This window comes from Motacilla alba, chromosome 8 (genome assembly GCF_015832195.1).
Source record: "Motacilla alba alba isolate MOTALB_02 chromosome 8, Motacilla_alba_V1.0_pri, whole genome shotgun sequence".
NCBI lineage: Eukaryota > Metazoa > Chordata > Aves > Passeriformes > Motacillidae > Motacilla > Motacilla alba.
The window spans coordinates 21203641-21224958 of NC_052023.1; the positions used below are offsets into that span (position 1 = coordinate 21203641).

At 38.6% G+C, this 21318-nt stretch overlaps 1 protein-coding gene across 1 annotated transcript in view; it reads left to right on the top strand.

Moving 5' to 3' along the window:
* ZNF281 (zinc finger protein 281) overlaps nt 1–21318 on the top strand; it is a 109020-nt gene that overhangs the window by 40687 nt on the left and 47015 nt on the right. Inside the window, exons 4-9 of the mRNA XM_038143698.1 lie at nt 11242–11382; nt 12296–12393; nt 14236–14287; nt 15281–15357; nt 18982–19107; nt 19560–19629. The gene's annotated coding sequence lies outside the window, so the exon portion shown is untranslated. The remainder of the gene's footprint in view (nt 1–11241; nt 11383–12295; nt 12394–14235; nt 14288–15280; nt 15358–18981; nt 19108–19559; nt 19630–21318) is intronic.

Sequence of the window (21318 nt, forward strand, 5' to 3'; positions counted from 1 at the left end):
TTTTTGTTGATGAAAGAGTAGGGACTAGTGAGAGAACAACATCTTGAACTTTGGGGTTCTGGCTGTGAGGAGAGAGACTGTGTATGTAACTAAACATGTTGATTTCTACTTAAAACCACCTCATCTTTTTTGGTTTTGTTTGTTGTTGCTGGTTTTTTTGCGGGTTTTTTGGGTCTTTTTTTGCTTTCTTGATTGGTTTTTTGAGGATGGGAGGGAATTTCTGTCATTCTTATTTTTTCATTTCAGTAACATGCGGTTCTGGGTAAAAATTCTCTTTGTTTTGGTGGCACGGTCCCATTCTAGTCTGGCTCAGTAAAAGCCACTCATGAAAGAAAGGACCCGACATCTGAAAATCTTGTGCTATCACAATAAAAAAGTCCTCCTTTCCCCTACAAATTCTGCATACTTATTTTGTAGAATAAGTCTACTTCAAATAGTTTTTCCATTGTGAAAGAAAAAATATAAAATACAAAAGTAACAGTGTCCCTTGTTCTATCGTAAGGTCTGTTACAATAGAACCCCTTAGTTTATTTTTTAAAGAGATGTCTAAAGTAGTGCAGTGCTACAGCAAGGTGTATGTAGGCCTGTTTCTGAAAAAATGCTTTATTTGACATTCTGCTTGCCATATCAGCTGTCCTTTATCACTGAGTTTCCTCCAGTCTCTTCCTGTAACTTAAGCAAGCTGGACAACAACCTCTTTTGATTAGTATTTGTTTAATTTTATATAATTTATTTTTTTTTCACCCAGGTTAGATAATTTTGCAAGTGTTAGAGCATTTGGAGAGATTGGAATACAGTGTCATACTTGGAATACTCACACACTGTAATGTGGTCACCTATGAGAAAATGCAGTGCTTCTGGGAGGGGCTAGGTCCCCTGAGGCCACGGCAGTTGAGCTACTGGCAGTGGTGACAGAGGTGACAGCTCGAGTTCCCTGTGTGCCTTGCTCTTTGAATCCAGACAGGTGTGACAATGCTCACATTGGACCGGCATCGCCCAGTCCTGGCTTGAGGCCCCCTGTTGCTAGGGCTGGGGAAAAGGTGCCATTTAGAGCTTGTGCTTTGGGTTCCTCAAGGACTGAGCTTTCTCCCTAGACTCTCCGGGAGCTCCCCTGAAGAAAGAAGCATGGAGCTGCTCACAGCATTCCAAATACCCTGCCAGGAGCCATGTGAGCTCCTGCTTGCCTGAGAGAAGGACCCTGCTGAACTCTTGCTTGAAAGGAGCAGGCAGTTTTCGATGTTTTCCTAAACATTCCAAACACATTATCTAAATATCTCTAAATTCTGCATGCACATGTAATGCTCTGGCACTATGTATGCATCTTAAACTTAGACTGGAGACAGTGTTCACTTGGATTGTCTTTTCCAATTGCAGAGAAAATGTGATTTTAATTCTTAGTTCAGGCAAGCTAATATTGCACAGCCTTTAAACAGAACTCTTTCAGAGGCATGTATAAAGCATATTGTCTTAGTGGGCTTTCATATGGGAGGAACTTAAGCAACAATTCCATACCGTGTAATATAATCTCAACTTCTGATTGTCCCTAAAGAGACTTTAATTTGTACTGCACTGACTTAGTTATGGGCAGCCTTTACCTGTGAGAATTCAGGACAAATGCATGGAGAACACTGAGGGATGGCGAACACTAAGGCTGCAAAAACAAAGCACAGTCCTCTAGCTATGAAAGTATTAAATAAATCTCTGTGGCGTTTCTTGTGAGTGAACTTTCTTGTGTATTAAACTGGTTTGTAGGAATAGAGGTACATTTTCTGTTCCATGTTTGCTCCCTTCCTTCTGCTGAGACAGTGGTGTACCTGCTGTGATGGGAACATTTATTCAGCTGGACTGAAACCATCAATTCATTTTTGCAGAGGTCACCAAAAATCCATCAGGTGGTAATGACACTCAGTCACTACTGATGCGGGCTGGATGCGAGCCAGTGATCTAGAGGGGAAAGGCAGTCTAACCCATTACCAATCCCCTGGAGCCATTGAGTCCCCCACTTTTTGCTCATCTTTCTGCTTCTACAGTTCTCATAGGTTAATCTTTCTTTTTCTATGTCTAATGTGATAATCTTTCTTCTCTTACATATCTGCTTTTGACTTTCATGACAGTATGGCTGACAAACATCCTCAGCATTTTTCCTTCTGATGCAGAAGATATTAGTCAGTAGTGCAATGGTCAATAGGAGTTATTAAAAAGAAGAAGAAGAAGAAAAAAAAACCAACCAAAAATAAGGGCTGGAGAGAGAAGGGAAAAAGGCTGCTAGACAAAGGGACATCTTTATTTTAGACTTTCACTGTAGGAATAACTACTCAATATTTTGAAATTTGTATCTTCTAATCAGAATATGGCTGTGAAGGCTTACTGTCTATATACTTGCCTGTGGTAGAGTGTCCTGTAATTCAGGGCAAAACAGGGAAGAGGCAATAGCCACCTCAGCTACTAGAGGTGATTACACTGGGAATTTCTACTTTTTATGCTCTAGTGTCCTTGGTAGTGATGGGGAGATGTCTGGAGTAATTTGAGTGTTGAGAGCAGTCCTAAACAGCAGCACTGTTTCAGCATCTCAGCCTGCTGGGACTCAGCTATGGGGCTGTGCTGCTTCTGATGTTTAGGTTGGTTTGAAAATCTGTGTGTCTACAGGCTAGGTGATGAGAATCCAGATTCAAAATGGGATACTGATGAAGGTTTGCCTGGACCCTGTTTATTTTGAGAGAGTAAAACCCAAGAATGATTATTTTTAGAATTTTTCCTCCTTACTGCTATACCGTATAAATGCATCCAAGAAGAAATAAAAAATGAGATATAAACTATCAAGTTGTGTAAGTACATATTTATTCTGGAACAGGACTTGCAGACTTTCTGAGAATACTGCTGGAGTGCACCTAGTTAGGGAGAGAAAATATCCTGTGACAAATTAATAACTTGCAGGAGTTGCTGTGAATACGTTGGGAGGAGGATATGTTCTGAGGTGATTTTCCCTAACAAACCATAGTCTATTTTTATGCGCTTTGTCAGCCTAAAAAAAGCTTTGTTACTCGAATTAAGTCTTGTTGCATCACCTCAGATTAAAATGGATCTTTTGCCCTTTATTGTGCGATATTCTGATGAACTGGGAGTTATAATAGGAACATATCCTCTTGTATCCTGTGCTGTTTTCCTCCCCTCCTCCCCTTCCAAATTAAAGAACCCGGGGCCTACTGTTTCCATTTAGCAGAAATTGTTTTAAATTAGCCTGGAGGTGTGGTTACTCCTGTAATCCAGTGCTTGTAAACATATGATCCTGCCAATAGAACAGCACGGGGTATTTTAAGCTGATACAAAGTGGACCTATGTCAAGAATTTTTTTTGTAGGAATAATTAAGTCTATTTTTCAATGTCATGATTTGATCTATTCAGCCTCAGTTATAAAATAGTCCTGAAAATAATCTCTAACCTTCTGTAAGGAAGTAAGTTGAAAGTGCTGAAAATTACACTACAGCAAACACAACAAGCCTCCTTTCCCTGTAACTGGAAATTTCCTTTAATTTACATATATGAAATCTGAAATTACTGGAAATGAATTGGTGCAAAGCTAATATTGCCACCGCTTCCCTTTTGCGTTTTATTACACCTTGTATCTTTTCAGGAACAGTTTGCACTGATCAGTGGAGCTTTAAATACTGCCCTAGTGAATAAACATTTCATTTCAGTAAACAATCCCCAGAAATAGATTTTTACCGCAAGTAGTTTGTTTTTAATAACACATGCTGTCTCTTGGAGTTAGATTCCTAAAGGAACTGTAAAATGAATTTCTATCACAGTATCTGACTTCCCTTCTTTGTCAACCTTCTCACAGATGTGTTGGGTTCCCTGTAGTTACAGGTCAGCTTCTGTGTATTAAAAACTAAATCAAAACAAACCGAAAGAAAAAACCCAAAAAAACAATGGAGTGGGGAGACAGAAAAGTAGTGTACATACACCGAGATAAGTATTTAGATGCAAAATTGAAAACTTTCGATCCAAAGCAATTTTTTTCAAGTAAAAAATGCTGACTTCTAGAAAATCAATTTCAAATTCTTGAGTGTGGTATGAAGGCTACTGTTAGGAAGTCAGCATTATTATTCTTTATGGTCCCTGTTTTAGTCAGAGACTTTTCACTGTCATTTTCAGGTTGTCAGCATTTTTCTAAGTTAATCTAATTTCTGAGGAACTGATTTTGAATTTCTTTTAAAGTAGCATAAACAAAGAAAGATTTGCCTATGCAAAGCACTGTGGAAGCAGTGACCACATATTCAAATCAGGATCTGCAGCAGAAAGCTCCCCTAAAACTTGTACTTTTTACATGGTGTTTGGAAAACATCTTGGTCTGTCATCTGTTTTCAGGAAAAAAAAAAAAAAAATCAGCTGTAAGATTTTTGTGGACCAGAGGAAAAAAAATCAATCCCTTGTGGATTCATAGTGCTTGTATATGAGGATTAGGCTAATGCAGATTCACAGGCAAAAATCAATACAGATTTCAGAAATCCCTTCTGCAACAATGGAACTGATCATGCAGTTCACAGGCTTAATTATGTATCTTCTTTATGAGACAACAGTAATATCTCTTCACATGGGCATACAAGCTGAATTTAACCTTCACCCTATACTAATATTTTTTTACTGGAAAAGTATAAGTAAAGTGCTAAATATTACTTGCTTGATCAAAGAGTAATAAAGAATGATAGACCATTGTATAATTTGTTCAAAATTACCATACTGTAAGGAATAGATTGACTTTTCCCATCTGTCCACCAAAACGTCAAATATAAAGACTATTTCCAAAGTAATTTTGTCTACAGAAGTTGCAGCATTAGGCAGAGGTTTAAGGTAATTAGTGTAGCTATCACACAGATTTTATGCTTTTATGGAGTAATATTGCAGAGACCTTGTAATCTGAGGGTAACAACATTTCTGAAGAGGAGAAAAGGACCATTCCTTTTAAAGGGATGCATGTTTCATGTGAAATCTCCCAGCCTTTTCTGAGAGCTGTTGAAGAGCTGAAACACCACTGTGATTTTGAAAACCACTAGTGATTTTTTTTGCCTAGGGATTGCAGAACAGTGCTCCAGGATGGAATTGTGTGAGGGCACAGAGGATGCAGGGATGGTTCACACCCCACTAAAATTTATGCTCAGCAGAAGCATATTGGTGGTTGTAACAGGATGGGCAGGTCTTGGGGATTTCTTGCACTGCCTGCCTGCTCATCTTGAGACATGCCAGCCCTGTTGGTGTTAGGCAGATTGCTTTCCCCAAAAAGTTTGCCTTCCTTCTCTCTGTTTCTCAGTCGTGTGTCCTGAGTTTCACTGCATACACTGTTAAATATCAGATAACATATTAAGCCACATTTTCTGCCTTCTGACCCCTTTGATCTGTCTCACCTCTCTCTGCCATGCACCCACCACAGTTAGAATTACTTCAGCTGGTTCTGCAGTGTTGTGGGGTTCTGCATTAAGGTGAAACTCTTCCTGTGGTCTTGAACAAGAAGGATGTATTTGAAACCACTGTCTCTTGTGATTTTTACAGAATAAGCTGAGAGGTTTTGCTACCATCCTTTATGCTTAAATGCATGTGGAAAGGATAGAAATAGTTTTATTAGGTCCTCCCTTAGGTGCAAGTAAGGTTCCCAACAAGCATACATAAAAAATATATTTGCCATCTATTAATTACATTTTGGGGTATTATTTAGATAAAAAAAAAGTGAAAACAAACACTTGGGTTAATATGATGTGTTGCTGAGCTTGAGATCCATTCTTTGTTCCTTCTGGAATAATGCAGCATATGGTGGTTATTGCTGGATTAATGAAGAGGCCCAATTTTAATTCCAACTGTAATCACCTGCATTTTTTGTGACTTAAAAAGGCTGATGAGAAATGGATTTAGAATATGGGATTTGAATTTGAATTTTATTACCCTGATATTCTCTTAAAAGGGAGCTTTAAATTGCCCATTCTTCATAGATGGGAGTGTGCTGGAGCTGTAATGTTAACGGCAGCTGGGCACAGCTGGGGTTGGCTAGGATCATCTTCTCGAGGAGACTCCGCCGTGTCACTGCAGAGCAGAGAGAGATGCATTGTGTTAGGTGTTTAGAGTAGCTGAAATTAATCAATTAGACCTGAGCTATAACTTCGAGATGTAACATATTTCTAATGTTGAATGTATAAAAGATGTTTTAGCTCATCATTAAGAACTAAAATGAGGAGACAAACCCCGGAGGTGGTTATAATTAAGCTCAAATGGAAGAAAACTGTCTAGATGGGAGAAATAGAGCTCTACAACCTTTTCAAAAGTGTAGTTTGAGTTTGCCTTGTGTCCTGCCATGAAGTGGCTGAATAGTCAGTGTTCACAGGGGGATTTTGCTGTTTTCTAAGATTTTGTTATTTCCAGTGTTATGCTAAAGTAATATAGGAGGGGATTTACAGGGAGAATAAAATTCATGGAAGGGAATTTCCATGCTCTTTCAAGTATACTTCGTGTTTTCCAAAAGAATTAAATCTCTTGACCTCATGAATGCTTTCAGATATTTTCCTGTTTCCTTCCTACACCTTTCAAACAAACAAGCCTCTTCTGCACTTGATGTTGCTTCTCCTCTTGGTAAGTTTTGCATGGTGAATAGTCAGATTCTCTCTTTGCCGCCATCACATTTTTCTTGAATAAAGTCAGTAACAGGTTCCTCAAGGCAAAATCTACTTGGTCTGTTGAGGTGGGATTTTTTGGCACTTTTAAAAAAAAATGTAAACAGTATTTTCTGTCTTTTTTAACTTTCATCCTTGGGCTTCCAGGTTGCAGTCAATGTTTTTATATTGTTCTTTGCATATTTTCCTTAATTTTCACAGTTACTTGTTCCTGTTCAGTCTTCTCTGCAATAATTCTTCCAAATTCTCACCCTTTCTTCCTGTGCTTTCTCTGTGACTGCCTTCTGCTTTTGAAAATTTGTATTTTCATGTCGATGACATCTAAATTTCCTTTGAAATCTTTTCATATTTCTCTTGCCTTTTCTTTCCTTGTTCTGGCTACCTCCAGCTCAGTCCCAGTCATCGTTAACTTCCCCAGCTACGTTGCCATTCTCTGGACATGCTCCAGCCCCTCAATGTCTTTCTTGTCGTGAGCAGCCCAAAGCAGGATTTGAGGTGTGGCCTCACCAGCGCTGCGTACAGAGGGGCAATTACTGCCCTGGTCCCGCTGGCCACACTACTGCTGATACAGGCCAGGATGTTGTTGGTCTTCATGGACACCTGGACAATGTCCAGTAGCTCCCATCCCAAGCCAGCTGCAGTCACTGCCTTGATTCCAATCCCTTATCTGCTCTAGTAATAACTCACTTGCTCCTACTTCTTACGGAGTACAGGGGAGAGAAGGGAAATGAAAACAGCTGCACCTTCCCTCCTTGCTTGTGGTGAAATATGGAAGGTAGGAGCTTATGCTCTAAAAATGTGAAGGGGAATCAAATCTGTTCTTTCCATGGCCTTGTTGAAAAAAGAAGGGAAAAGGGGGCAGAAAAAAAGGCAGAGAGACAGCAAACAGGTATTTGAGAAGCTCTTCCCAGAGGAGCTTGGTGAGGAGAAGGGCATGATGGCACCTATCTCCCCAAAGAGGTGTTGAGTGCTGCTGTAGCAGGACTTCCACTTTCCAGCTTTGCCTGTATCACTAATGCTGGTGGTGTGAGCAATAGCTGTGGGTATCGGGCTCAAACACCACCTCTTGCCTGACAGTCGTGACAAGCACGATGTTTTTGGCTGTAGGCTAATGAGAGAAGTGTCTGACCAGAGAAGGTAGTGCAGATCAGAGCCAAGCCCTCCACTGCTGGGCAGCTGTTGAGACAAGAGATCAGTTTGTATTGCTGAGCATGTGGAGTGTAAGAGGAACTAAAGTAGCCATCTATATAGTCATCTTATAGATAGTTTACAATTAAAAGTTGATTTACTCTTGGAGTCCTGTAAGATGATGCATGCAAAATACTGGTGTCTGGATTTGTGTTGTGGGATGGCAGCGCACAAAGCAAGTCACAGCCATCTCGTGCTGCCTGTCCTCTGCCCGTTTTATGTAGCAGTCATGTGAGTGTGGATTAAAAGGGAGCAGTAAAAAATTAAGCAGTAGTTAAAACAGCATTGAAGGAAGTGTTAAACTTGCTTAAGTCCATCTCACTGACTGCTCTGTATCCTTTGAGTCTATCTGGTCCCAACTAGTTTATTCAATATTTCTATTGCAGTCATAAATAATTTCAGATACTACTTTAGCTGTTTCTAAGCTCAGATTCAAAGTGTACATGGCACATAGTGCCTCCTTAAAACCCTGCATGCTTTGCAGTAGACATTTCTCTCTTATATTTACTCAAATAGAAGTGGATATAGTGTTTTCTTCTCAAATTTTTGGTCTGACTCCTGTGACTCTGACTCCAGTAAGTAATGCCAGTAGCATGGGTAGACGGATCTGACAGGGCTGAAAACTAACAGCATGTCAGACGCTTTTCTCCAATGAAGGCTATAGATCAGAGCTAGGAATCTGCTGGAGCTGGAGAGGGTGACAGGGGAATAACATCCCTTTCTCTTCCATCGACAGGGGTAATAACTCCTGGCTCCCTAGGGACAGATTGTAAAAGCCAATAGCCAGAAGCTGTGAAGCAGGGAGGGTAGAAGAATTGAAAATTAAAGAGGGAGTGAAAATTTTGTGTAAGGCTTTAGTGAGATGTTGGAATAAACCATCAAGTGTCATTCTTTTAATTGCCTTATTGTTGACAGGGTTTTTGCAATGTTGGGTTTTATTAGTTTATAAAGTTAAAATACTAGTTTAAATGATTAAGATACACCATTCTTGCTTTTATATGTAGCTAGGCATCGAGTATTTTATGCTGTTATTATTGAAAGTATGTGGAAAAAATGTTTTGCAAATACTGCTTTAAAATTAAATAAAATAATTCTGTTAATATCCTTACTATACAGAAAAATATTTTGAGCATGGTGGTGCTGTACACTGTATAAAAATCTGATAATTAATTTAAACAACGGTGTGATTTATAGGTGTTATCTCCATGTATAAAATTCTGTGTTGAATCTCTCATAGTTCACAGGCGTTTAAACTTTGGCTGCCTTTGTGTCCAGGAGGAGTGTTCCAGTCCTGATAGATTTTACTAATGTTATGGTGCTTGCATTATACCGTGGGTCTTTAATTCATTTCTTTGTGGAGCAGTAGCTTTTAACAGGTTAATGACAGACCCTTGAAGAAGCAGAACCTTAATAAAAAGGCACAGCTCCTGCACTCTTAAGAAATAGAAGTGCTTAAAAGTGTTATTTTTTATATGAGTTGTTCTTGCTTAGTTTTTAAAGCGTGACTGGTGTTTAGTTAAATCTTTTACGGACTCAGTTCACTGAAGGTGACAGAAGTACTCACTTGAGCTCAATGAAAAGTAGACGTGACAGTAAATTTTTCAGTCAGAGACAGGAGATCTTGTTATAGGAGTCAGTATGGGGGTCAGGGCAGAGCCTGTTGATGATTGAGGAAAAGAGAAGTAAATTCATTCTGCTTCATGCACTTTGTCAAGTGCCAGTAGCTTACCATTGAGAACTAGTCACCCGTTCTAGTCTTACGGCCCTAGAGGTCACTCATTTGATATAAATCATAGCACTGCATAGGCTCAGCAACCTATTGCCATTCCAGATGAAATAAAAAGAGAGGAATGCTTCATTCTGAATTAAAATGGCTGTGAATATCCCACCACATGTTGCTGTTCAATGCAATATGTGGTTAGATATTGATCTCCAAAATCAAGTCATTAAAATGTGCAGTTTTTGTTTATTGGAATGAAGCAATTAAATGGTTCAGTTATGCCAGACCTTACCTTTTCTGATGAAAACTATTGATTTCTTGCCACAGCTTTATAAGCGACAATGTTTTTGATTACTCTTGACAAACCTCCTTGGAGTGTTAATTAAAATTGTACCAGATGAGCAGGTGTGGGAGATCATTAGATTGCCCGGATCACACACTGTACTTCATATTCTGCAGCCTTGCATAATGAATAGGGCACAAGAGGGGAAAAACAATATCTTCATCAGCAGAATTAGCATCTTCTCTCTCTTTTCTTTTTTAACTAGGTGACATTTCATTTTACAGTACATCCATTTATCATTTATTGAATAACTTCTTCTGAATCTGATAAAATTAAATTTCTTTTGTGATACTACATTGCTACAAAAATACAAAAAATTAAATACTCAAGTATTTTGTGTGTGAATGCTGATAAACTTGCAATACACACTGCATTCTTTCCAAAACAAAGCAGAAACTTTGACATTTTCTGAGAGAAGGCATTTTAATAATGTCTGCATTTTTCTCTTGCTTAACTACATGATTGTATAAAATAGCATGAGAACTATTGATTATATTGGTTTTCAAAGAGCGAATTATTTCATGATTTATTAACTTACTATAGATTTCATGTCTGATATAATAGTAATTGGTTGATAATTTTTTTAAACCTTAACGTTATGCTAAGAAAATAACAGTGTGTTGTAGTTGTGTTGTACAGTACAAAGATGGACTATGGTACTGATTATGAAGCCTGTGCAGGGCTGTTCTGTCAACTAGGCAGTGTAAGGGAAAAAATAGGAGTAAAAAAACTAAGAAAAGGATGTAATGTAATTAAGGACGGGATATTGTTTGGAACAGCAGAGGGAAATGGGCAGAATATGTGATCATAAACCTCTTGGCCTGTAAATAAATAGCTGCCATTAACATCACAGGTGAGTTGCAGTTGTCACTAACTGGAAGCTTATGTGATGTGTTTGTAGCTCAGGACAGATCTTATTGAACTGTCAGTTTGAGCCTTAGAGGCTTTAAACTGAAAAAGGGGGGATGTGAAAGAAAAGAAAGACTTGAGATAATACTTGGAAAAACGTAATGCACGAGCAGTGTCTGGGATCGGTGTTCCCTGGAGGGGAGCCATGTAGACATATGCCCTTTGACTAAGTTGCCTTCTCTGTGCCTGTCTATCTTTCTGGAAATTAGATAAAAATTAGTGTTTGCAGTTGCAGTTCTTAGTTTAGCAGCACTTATTTAATGGTAATAAAATTATTTGAAGTCTTAGCACAACTGTAAATTCAAATCACAAAGACATAGGAATTTCTTACTGATTAATTAGCTGTACATTATGCTTTTGAAAATCTGTCCAAAATGGAAATAATACTGAAACAGGCAATGCTGTGTTAACTGTTCTTGTTGCAGAATTATAATAAGCTAGCACATTGCCAGTTTCTTTCCAGCATGGAAGAGAAGGTTCAGGAGTTACCTACGCATTGGAAGCGTGGATGTATTGTCTTCTAGCAGAAATCCAGCTGGATGGGTTGAGTTGTCCCATTGATTTAGGTGAGCACTATAAATGAGCTGGATATTATTAACTCTAGCTGTAGTGACTCCTTTGCAATAGTAGTGGTCTATATTTGAATGTTGTAATTTGATAATGTTTTTGAGCTTGAATGCAGACTGTGTTGATCATGTATATTTTTGACCTGATTCTGGAAGATGTGGATATGTTTGAAGTTCTGTAGAGCATTCTTTAAATAGTGAATCTATTATTCACAGACATTGCTTCTTTTTGTTACATTTCAAAAGGATGACATTATGCATATAATTTGCAGGACAATTTTCTGTAGGTGTCAAATATAATTTGGAGGGTTTCTCAGTATTTTTTATAGAATAAAGTATTCCTATTCCTATGATTTCTTCTGGGTTAGACTGAAAGAAAGGGAAGAGGATGTTATTTGCAGTGTGACAGAAATTGCCATGCATATAGTGTTTGCTTGGTAGCTTCAAAGTGAAGATTCATCCTTGCAGGATGGTTTAACATGGATACCTCTAACAGCCAGTGCTGCTTGGTACCCTTTGGAATAGCCTTCGGGAGGCTGTTAAAGCAGCATGGAAACTAATCTGTGCTCTCAGCCCCTGTCAGAGCTGAGGTATTATGTGGAAACCTTGGAATGTTGCTGCTTGTGTGCTACCTTTCTGGTGGATAAATAGGCTACTGCCGCAGCTTGTAAGAGTCGAAGAAGTGTAACAGCTAAACTTTGCAGGAAAAAGTCAGTGACAAAAAAAGGTGACATAATGTAACAGTATAAGTGGAAGAGAAAGAAGATCATATCCTAAGAGCATTTAGGGTGGGTTTTTCCCCATGTTTTTCTATACATTTGTGCCTGTTGATTTGAGATTTAAAAATCAAATTCTATTTTAACTGGCGTTCCAGATGTCTCATGTGATGTAGTAAATAGTATTACTTCCACAGGTGGAATACCAGTTCTGCGCTATATGATCAGCACCATAAGAAAAGGCTGAGTGCAACAATTTCAGTTTCTTACCCTAGATTTGAAAACACTTCTCTTGGTATGTGAATGCATCCAAATAATCTTTCTGATTCCTGCCTTTCCTGCTTTCCAAAAGCATTAGTTGTATAAAACTGAACTGAAGGGGTGTTTATGTAAAGATACAGAACAGTAGTCGTAATAATAATAATAATAATAACACCAACAACAATAAAATAATTCTACTTTTAATTTCAGGAGTCAAAGCATTTCGCAATCACAATTTCATGACAGTCAGTGATTAAATGTGAAATGGCCAGAGTACCTGAAATACAACTTTGATTGCCAACTATGGAAAATGTAGGCAGTATATAATGTAGTATATGATTGGATGGGCATGGGAAAATCTCCATGCTTCTAACTGTTGATTTCTTATCTTCAGAACAGTTACATCAGTGCATTTATAAGTAACTTTTTTCTTTTGTGGCATTCCCATGGCTGTTAGCCACATTGCACGTTAAATGAGTGAAATCTGGAATCTCTCAGGATTAGTGGTTCTCTTTATTCTTTGCTCCGTATTGAAAATCGTTCCTGTCAGCTGGTGCTCTCCAAGCTGCCTGGAAGAACTTTGGCATAGTTTTCCTAACCTTTCAAACAGTAAAAGCAAAACCCTGCTTTGATTAAAAAAGAAAAAAAAAAAAGGCGAAAAAAAAAAAAGGCAAAAAAAAAGCCAGAGGACTTTGGCCCCGAGCCATTAAGGATGCAGGCGACTGCGCTGCGGGCTGACGGCGTATTCCACAAACCCTGCAAAGTTCTCCTCGGGGTCCCTGGAGTGGCTGAGGCACTTTGCTTGTACTTAACATATATCAACTGTCACCCGACGGCAGTCGGTGCTGCACTGAACACAATGGAACATCCAGATGGTCTAAACAAAGCCAACAAATGTTCACTGCTATTAAAAGCTGTTTACATCAACTTCCAGTATTTCATGTGCTGAAGTTTATATTGTGTCACTACTGGGGTGCTTAGCTCCATCCTCAGTTCAGAGGAGGGATTTCTAAACTATTGTTGCTTATGTGTTAAAATAACATTCGGAATATGCCTTCAATGCATGCCACTGAACTTTTTTTTTTGTTTTAAATAGGAAATTGGTCATTGTATGCTAATTGCATGCTTTCAAATATTGTAATTGATTGTCCCATCTAATTTCCCCTTGCTTCCCCCACCCCCCACCCCACCGGTAGCCTCCTTCCAGCACCTTCCCCCTGCACATGCATGTCCCACCCGTGCTGTGCCTGTGGGGTGGCTGCCAGGCTGGGCTGTGTCACTGCCTCAGCACAGGGTGCCCCCACTGCTCCCTGGCCAACTGATGGAGGTGCTGGTGCGTGGTGTGGTTTGCTTTCATCCCTGAAACACTCTGAGGCATCCCCTGCTGTCCTATTAGTGATCAACACGTGGAGGTGACAAACGGACATTTTATACCTCCTTCCTCTGACCCTTGTTTCTGGTGTCCCCTTTACTGGAAATCCACATCCCTGCCTTCTACTTGCTGAAATAAATTCATTGGTGGGACACAAGCTTAGATCAGTCTATTGTTTTTCATGAGGCTGCAATAAAATTCTTACGGAGACTGTGAATGAAGAAATAATTCCAAAACAGTGCTATATTTTGCAAGTGGGATTTCAGATTAATCATATAACGTTCTTGAAAAAAATGACCAAAAAGTGCTTAGAGCACTATAAATATCCCTTTATTGCAGTGATTTAAAGAATGGAGAGATATAATATTCTTTCAAATATATGACTGAAAGATCACATGCAAGCTGTTGTCCTTCTGTGGAGTATTTGTTTGCAAAATAAAAAACAACTGTTTTTTCAATTAATTTTAAAATGAAATCTGACTAGTCTTCCCTTCTCCCCACAAGCACCAGATTAAGGCATTAGAGAAGAACAAATTCAATCCCTGTCCTTTTACAGGTAAGAACTTTTTCTTTGGTTTTAACCCTGTGCATCTAACTGTTACTGGTCACCATGCTAAAAATAATAAAATAGAAAAAAAGGGAACCTGGAAAACATTTTTAGACCACAAGAATCTAATATTGTCATTCACTACCTTTTTATAATATCTGTGGTGTTTATTCCAGCATATGTCATTCACTGCATGTTAGTTGTAGAACGAACTTTCACAAAATGTACAAATACATGCTTATTTCTTCTGAGAGAGAAATCCCATCACACTTTCTGCTTTTTAAATAAATAGAGCTCTGAAGCACCATAACAGGGCTACTGCAGACACGTTCTGAAGGTCTGTGTGGGGTATGCTAGCAATATTCTTTCTAATATGTTTATAGTTTGAAGATTGTTGAAGATGTAATTGTATGAATGAACAATTGAAAGTGTCTGAATCTTGCTCAGTGTTTTTAAAATCTGACAAAACTCAGGTACTTCTAATAGAATGTAATGTGTTACTGAACTATTTTCCTTTCTGACAACAGCATGTGACCATCGAGTAAGTAAAAATATTAAATTTTACTGTCTGTTTTCACTATTAGTTGCAAAGGGGATATGGCAAACAGTGCATTTTCCTGGTGTGTTCTAGCTGATACAAGACTAATTCCTGTTCTCAGAATCTTTGAATGTGAGATTCCCAGATTCAAATTTGATTGGCAAAACTTTTTAAAGTTAGTTCCATTTCATTCTGAGCTTTATTAAATATTTAACTTTAGGCTGTTTGTTTGAAAATCTTGTTTGTAGGATTTTCCCCCACACTCCTCAAAGTGTTGCAGAGAACCAGAACAAAGTCCACTTTTTTCATGTTCCTCTCATTATTTTTTTGTTGCATAGCTAGATCTCCTTTCCATACTCTGTTGTACAAAGACCAAATCCTTGTCTTGGCTAGCATCCTTAGGTATAAAGTTACTGCTGTTCCTGAATTTCCGGTAAGTTCCACAATGCTCTTGTTGTTTTCAGCGATGAAGTGACTCCTTACAGACATCATTATCTGGAATCTAATAGAAGGGGCCTGATCCATCTCTCTGTCAGGAAAGGTCTGTGGTTCACCTTATTGTCCTGAGCGTTTTTGGTCATTTTCCTGTGCTGGTAGGTAAACAGCACTCTCTGCACAGAGATCAGTTCCCAGCATTACGGTGAGTGTGTGTGCAGGACACACTCTGGAAACACCAGGGTAAAGGTTTTGCATAATGAGGTTGCGCAGTGTTCAATTCTTATGGGGTCAGTGCACCAGAATTGTGGAATATATAGAAGAAGTAGGGTTAAGTCTTGGTGGAACTGAAGGCATAGCATTTGAGATTTCTTTTCTGGAAAGTCAAACTAGTTCCTACATTATGTTGGAACATGACAATAAAAGAACTGAATATTATTCTGCATTACAAAATGATTAATCTCTGATGTTTCCATCCCAGGGAGTTTATTGCCAAAACTGTAGGAAGTGGATGCATAAGGAAATGTTTTACAATAAAGATGACATCATTAATCTTCAGTATTTCTCTAAGCAAGACCTCTCCTGACCATGCCGAATGATAGAGAAAGAAATATTTTACTTTATATAAGGGAACCCTGAGAGGTATTAGGACAGAAAACTCTTCCAAAGCCATGGTTTTCATGTTTGACAGGGGTCAAGCTTTGTGCCCGGTGTAGATGAGCCTTTTGGAGCCAGATTGTCAATCCAAACGCAAGCTGCTCCGTTTCCTGTTTATGCCTGTGCAGAGTTACACATCCTGACTCGCTTGCCTTCAGCTGCAGGTTTTTCCGCACTCCCTGGGAGATTTCTTCCTTAAAATGGTTTGTTATTTATCATTTAAGTAAGCCATTGGAATTTTGTTAATTCCTGTTTTATTTAACACATGCAAGACAGTGTCATTAGCTAAAGGAAGATAATGTTAAGGCAGTAAGAGTTACTGATACTACTAATTAAATGACCTTTGCAAAACAAAATCTGATCAGCCTATGCTGAATGTAGAGAACTGATGCCAAGTTTACTGCTTCACAGAGGACTGGCCTATTGTATATCTGACCTGAGGTTATCAGCAATTGAAACCCGGTCTAGTAATTTAAAAATAAGCTTTTTGTATATTACACATTGCCATTTTTCCATCTGTCATAAGATTAAACATGTTTCAGTGTAAAGGGACATTCTTAGAAGAGCAGTTTGCTTGGTATGTTTACGAAGCTCCTCCATTGACAGACTGTAAGAATTTTTATTGTTCAGCAGTATAGCTCCTAAGTAGTAATATTTTTTTTTAATTCCCCCATCCAATAAAGTGGACTGCAACCAAAGATACCTGACAGTTCGTGGTGCTTTGTCCTTTCCCTTTAAATTGGAGCACAATGAGAAAAAAATTTGATTATAGCCAGGTTAGGGCTGTCGGAGTTGTTCTGCATTGGCTAAGTCATGCTTTTCTTTAAAGGTAAAGTTTTACTAAATTTAATGAGCTTTCTTAATAGGTATCAAAGAGCTTTTGTTAATGGCCTGTATGCTTGGCTTAAAAGCTAAAGAAGGTAGTTACTGAGGAAGGAGGTTGCTAATTAGGCCTTACTTCCAAGCAAATGTGATAAAATGACTGACAATGAACTACATATTCCTCCCTCCACCTCTTTTGTTGCTTTACTGTAGCTAGGAATTAGATTTTTAACACATGCTACACTGATTGATATAAAAGGACCATAGTGAAGTTTCAAGGGATTTTATTAGTTTAACAGTGAGCTTTGCCACAAAATAATTAATATATGGCATGAGCAGAGTGAGTGTGTAATAAAAAGTCATAGTATGTTGAACCAGCATAATTGCAAGGAAAAAGAGAGCATTTTGCAGCTTTTCTAGAAATTTGACAGAATTAGGAGGAGCCATATTTTCGTTGTACATGATCTTCAGCTGGAGTCAATTGGCCTAACTTCAAAGTTAATGGTCCTTTTGGCCTTTACATTATCCAATAATATAGCCTTTCACATGCTGATAAGACTGGAAAAAATAGCAGCCATAATAAAAATGAAGAATTTCTTCCTTTGATCACTTTTTCCTAGTTTGTGCATAACTCCACTAAACTTGGTTATTAATATGGTTCCTTTTGGTATGGTATTGAAGTACTTCCCTAGGATTAATGGGTTTTAATTTAGTGATACCACTGTGAGGCACAAAAATCTCATTGTTCCCATTTTAGGAGATTGAAACTAAGCGACTTTATGCATTGATTTGTGTAACTTAGTGGAAGACTCTTTGAGACATCTTAATTCCTTGGTGTTTCCACTCCCTGCTCTGAGGTGGGCTCAGCCGCTCTTCCTAGAAACTTAAGTACCAAAGATTCACACCTGAAATCTTCATTCTGAACTTTGTGCCCATTCAAAACTCCCCTTCTCCCTGCAAAAAGGAAACCCAAGGCAAACAAAAAACCCCCTACAAACCATCCCAATTCACAAGCCAGCTTTGGAAAAGTCATTACACAAAAAAATCTTTCATGTGCACAACTGAATGAATTCCTTTTCTCCCAAAGCTTGTTTATATTTAATGACAGAGTAGAGCTGAGGTTTAGAAATTTGGTTTTAATAGATGTTAAACTAATCACTAAATGCAATCACTAAATGCAATCATATTTGTTTCCTATGTTGTTTGAAGTCAAAAGTGTGGTCAGAGGCACTTTCCAGACATTCCCTGTTGTCTTGATAAATTTTCTTAAATAACAGCTGATGAGAATATTTATATCTTGAGTAATGTCAGTATGGTTTGTCTATCTTTTTCTATTTTTAGAATAATTTATTGTTTGCTTCTTACATTATAGATATACCTGATGTAAATTGCAGAAAATAGCATTTTAAATGCTTTTCCTCAATTGTCTTCTAAGTACCTGTAAGATCATGAAAACACCCTGCAGTACCCAAGTTAACTTCAGAAGGGTTAAGCAGCAATTCCCTTGGTGACCATGTTCACATTGTGAGAGGCATCAACACATATGTTTTGTCTATCAAGCAAAAAGAATATCCCATTTAGGGCTTTTCCCCACAGTAATCAAGGCTGAAGACAGCAAAACAGCATTCCCTTCAGAGGATGCAGCAACAACATGAACTCAACCTTTGTTAAAGGCTAAGCTCTGCTACCAGTTCCTTTTGCAATATGTTGCAGTGTGACTTAGTTTCCTACAGTGGAGGCAGCCAAGGTAAAAAATACAAGACTGCAGAATAATGTAACAAAAACATGCTGCTCTGCATAAAGCTCCTGAGTTTCAGGCTTGCTGCTGGTCAAAGCTGGCCTATTGACCCCTGTCCACTCTAGCTGAGTAAACCTGCAGGTCTTTGCTAAGGTATGTTTGCAGCAGGAAAGGTCTTGTGCTCTGATTGAATACAGAAGGCATACAAATAGGCTTTCCAGATGGTTTAGTTAATCGAATTAATATAAATCTGAGCCTAATGCCTTCCTTTATTTTGGAGGTGAAAGCAGTGTTGGGAAATACTTGAACCTTTGAAAATGGTATTAAAACATGGTATTTATTTTTCTCTTTTGTTTTGCACTATTTTTTTACTTACAACAAAATTAATTTTGGCCTAAAAAAGTATTTTGGCTGTCCCTTTCCAGAAAAAAAATTGACTGGCATAAAAGCAAACAGCAACAGCCTGTGGATTTGGCAAGATGATAAACACAAAGATTTCTCTTCCATTTGCAGTAGCATATTGCATTATGAGAATCATGAATAGTAATCTCACTTCTATGCACCTCGGGATGGCTTGCTGGAGTCCACTCAATTTTACTTCAAAAACCAACCAAATATAACTAAGGAAAACAAAACAAGGTACGTTCACAGCTTTGTTTTTAAATATCATAGGCATATTTTTGCTAAGGACACAATTTTGACAGCCTCTTCTTTGTAAAATTCTCATCGGCTCTGATCATTTGATAAAGGCTAATTTTTCCAGGTTGCTTTGCTTTTGTTTAGTTATTTTTTTCTTTAGAATTCATAACCTTTTCATACTTTCAGTGTATTTTTAAATTATTGCAAAAATTCCCCTTCCTTCTCCTGTGGCTAAGCAGGAAGCCAGCAGGATACCAATACTGCTTACTCACGGAAATTAAAAACAAAACAATAGGTAAGAAAAATAAAGAAATAGAACAAACAAGAGACACTGTCTTTTCTGGTAAAGTTTAATGTGTTGTGCACTGGATATTCAATATACTGGAACTTAAAGTATTGAAACTTCTGCAGGAGAGTTTCTGCAGAATTTGACTCTCAGTTACTTATTTCAGTGTCTGCAGCTGAAACATGGAGTTGAACTGCTGGTCTGTCTGTGTGCCCAGTCTCCAGGGAGAAAAAGCAGTAAGTCAGCAATGGTTGCCTTGCAGTCCAGAGCCCAAGTTAAAGGGTGATAATTTTTGGAGAGGCATTCTGTTTATTTTTGTCGTGGCCCTGCACGTGCTGGTGTTTATGGGGCTCCCCAGGCAGATACAGGTGATGCCAGGCTGTCTGGACATGTGTGTTCCTCCTACCCTCAATGTGTGAGGTGTCTCACTCTTGTGAAGTCTTTCCTGAGGTGCCTGCACTCCTTTTCCCAAGAAGAACTGCAGTGTGTGCCAGGAGAGCACTGTCCTTTGAACCAGCCCAGACATGGGCACAAACATATCCCCTGCTTGTGTACTTAAAGATTACCTTAGGGAGAAAGAAAAGGGGAAAGTATGCTTCAGTCTTCTTTTCCCTTTCTTCCAGTGATGTGATCAAGTTGCTTATTTCCCCTTGATCAAAATACATCTCATTAGGGTGGCTATATGAAACCTATTCTAATGTAATTACTTAATTTCATTTATGTAACTTGTAACTCACCTCTCCTTCAAAAACACTGATTCTGAATTTTCAGTCTCCTGTTTTTCTCCAGTGTTGCCTATCTTTTATTCTCTTACATTTTCATTTCTAAGTTCATGTGAATGGAGACTTGTATCCAATTGAACATCTTCTCTCTAGACTTTGGGATAAATAGGCTTCTCCATTTGCCACTGACATGCGTGTGAAGAACAGTTCATAACATGATTGAACTCCATTGATTTTTCATAAAAGTTTAATAAGCTCATACAGGTCAAAAACATTGGAAAATTTGTTATAAATTCCTGTGGTGATCTGAACAAGACAGTGAGGAGAGCTGGCACCAGATACACTTTGAATTTTGTGGAGGATAAATGCATGCATAAATACATGTTGAATTACCTGGAGCATAACAAGGACTTGAAACCTTTTGGTTAATTATTTGAAATATCGTGGTTCAGATTATGAGCTTTATAACATTGTATAGCTCTCCTTGTTTATGTTTTATATTTGTTTACGTTTTATATTTGTTTACAGGTGATTTGCTCATAACTGCTTTAGTAGGAAACGGATCATGGAAGAATACTTTAATTGCTTCCCAAAAAGAAAACCTCAGATTTACACGTGAGCCCACTAAAATTGACTAACTAATAGTTGACTAACGTTGCATGAATCCATTCAAATTGGAGGAGGTTCCAGTTGTGCTACAATTTTTAATCAAGTCTGGGCAGAATTTTCTGATAAGTTCCCTGAGCTGTATGAGTTAGGTCATGCTTGAAAATTGCCTGGACAAAACACAGAGCCAGTGGTACACTAGGCTTACAATACAGAAAACACCCATGCAGAAAACCTCAGTAGCTTCTCCAGGATCTTGGAGATTGCCCCCAGGCCCCATCCCGTTCTCTCTGTGCTGGTCTGGGCCTGTGACTGCAGTGGGGGAAGCCTTGCATGGCCCATTGCTGCTGCTGAGCTTGTGGCCGCAGGCCAGAGTCGCGATCTGACCACTGGCCACGCCAGTCTGGTGTGTCATCCCTCAGGACATGAATCTCTCATGAGCAGCAAAACCTTTTTATGGCTTAACTTTGTTCCTTGAGCATGCAGACTGCAGAGGAACAGGATGTTTATTGTATGTACAGTGGCCATTCCCACTGAAGAGGGAATCCTTTAGGATGGGCACAGCTCCTTTGCGGGAAGCACCTCCAGTACCTTGTC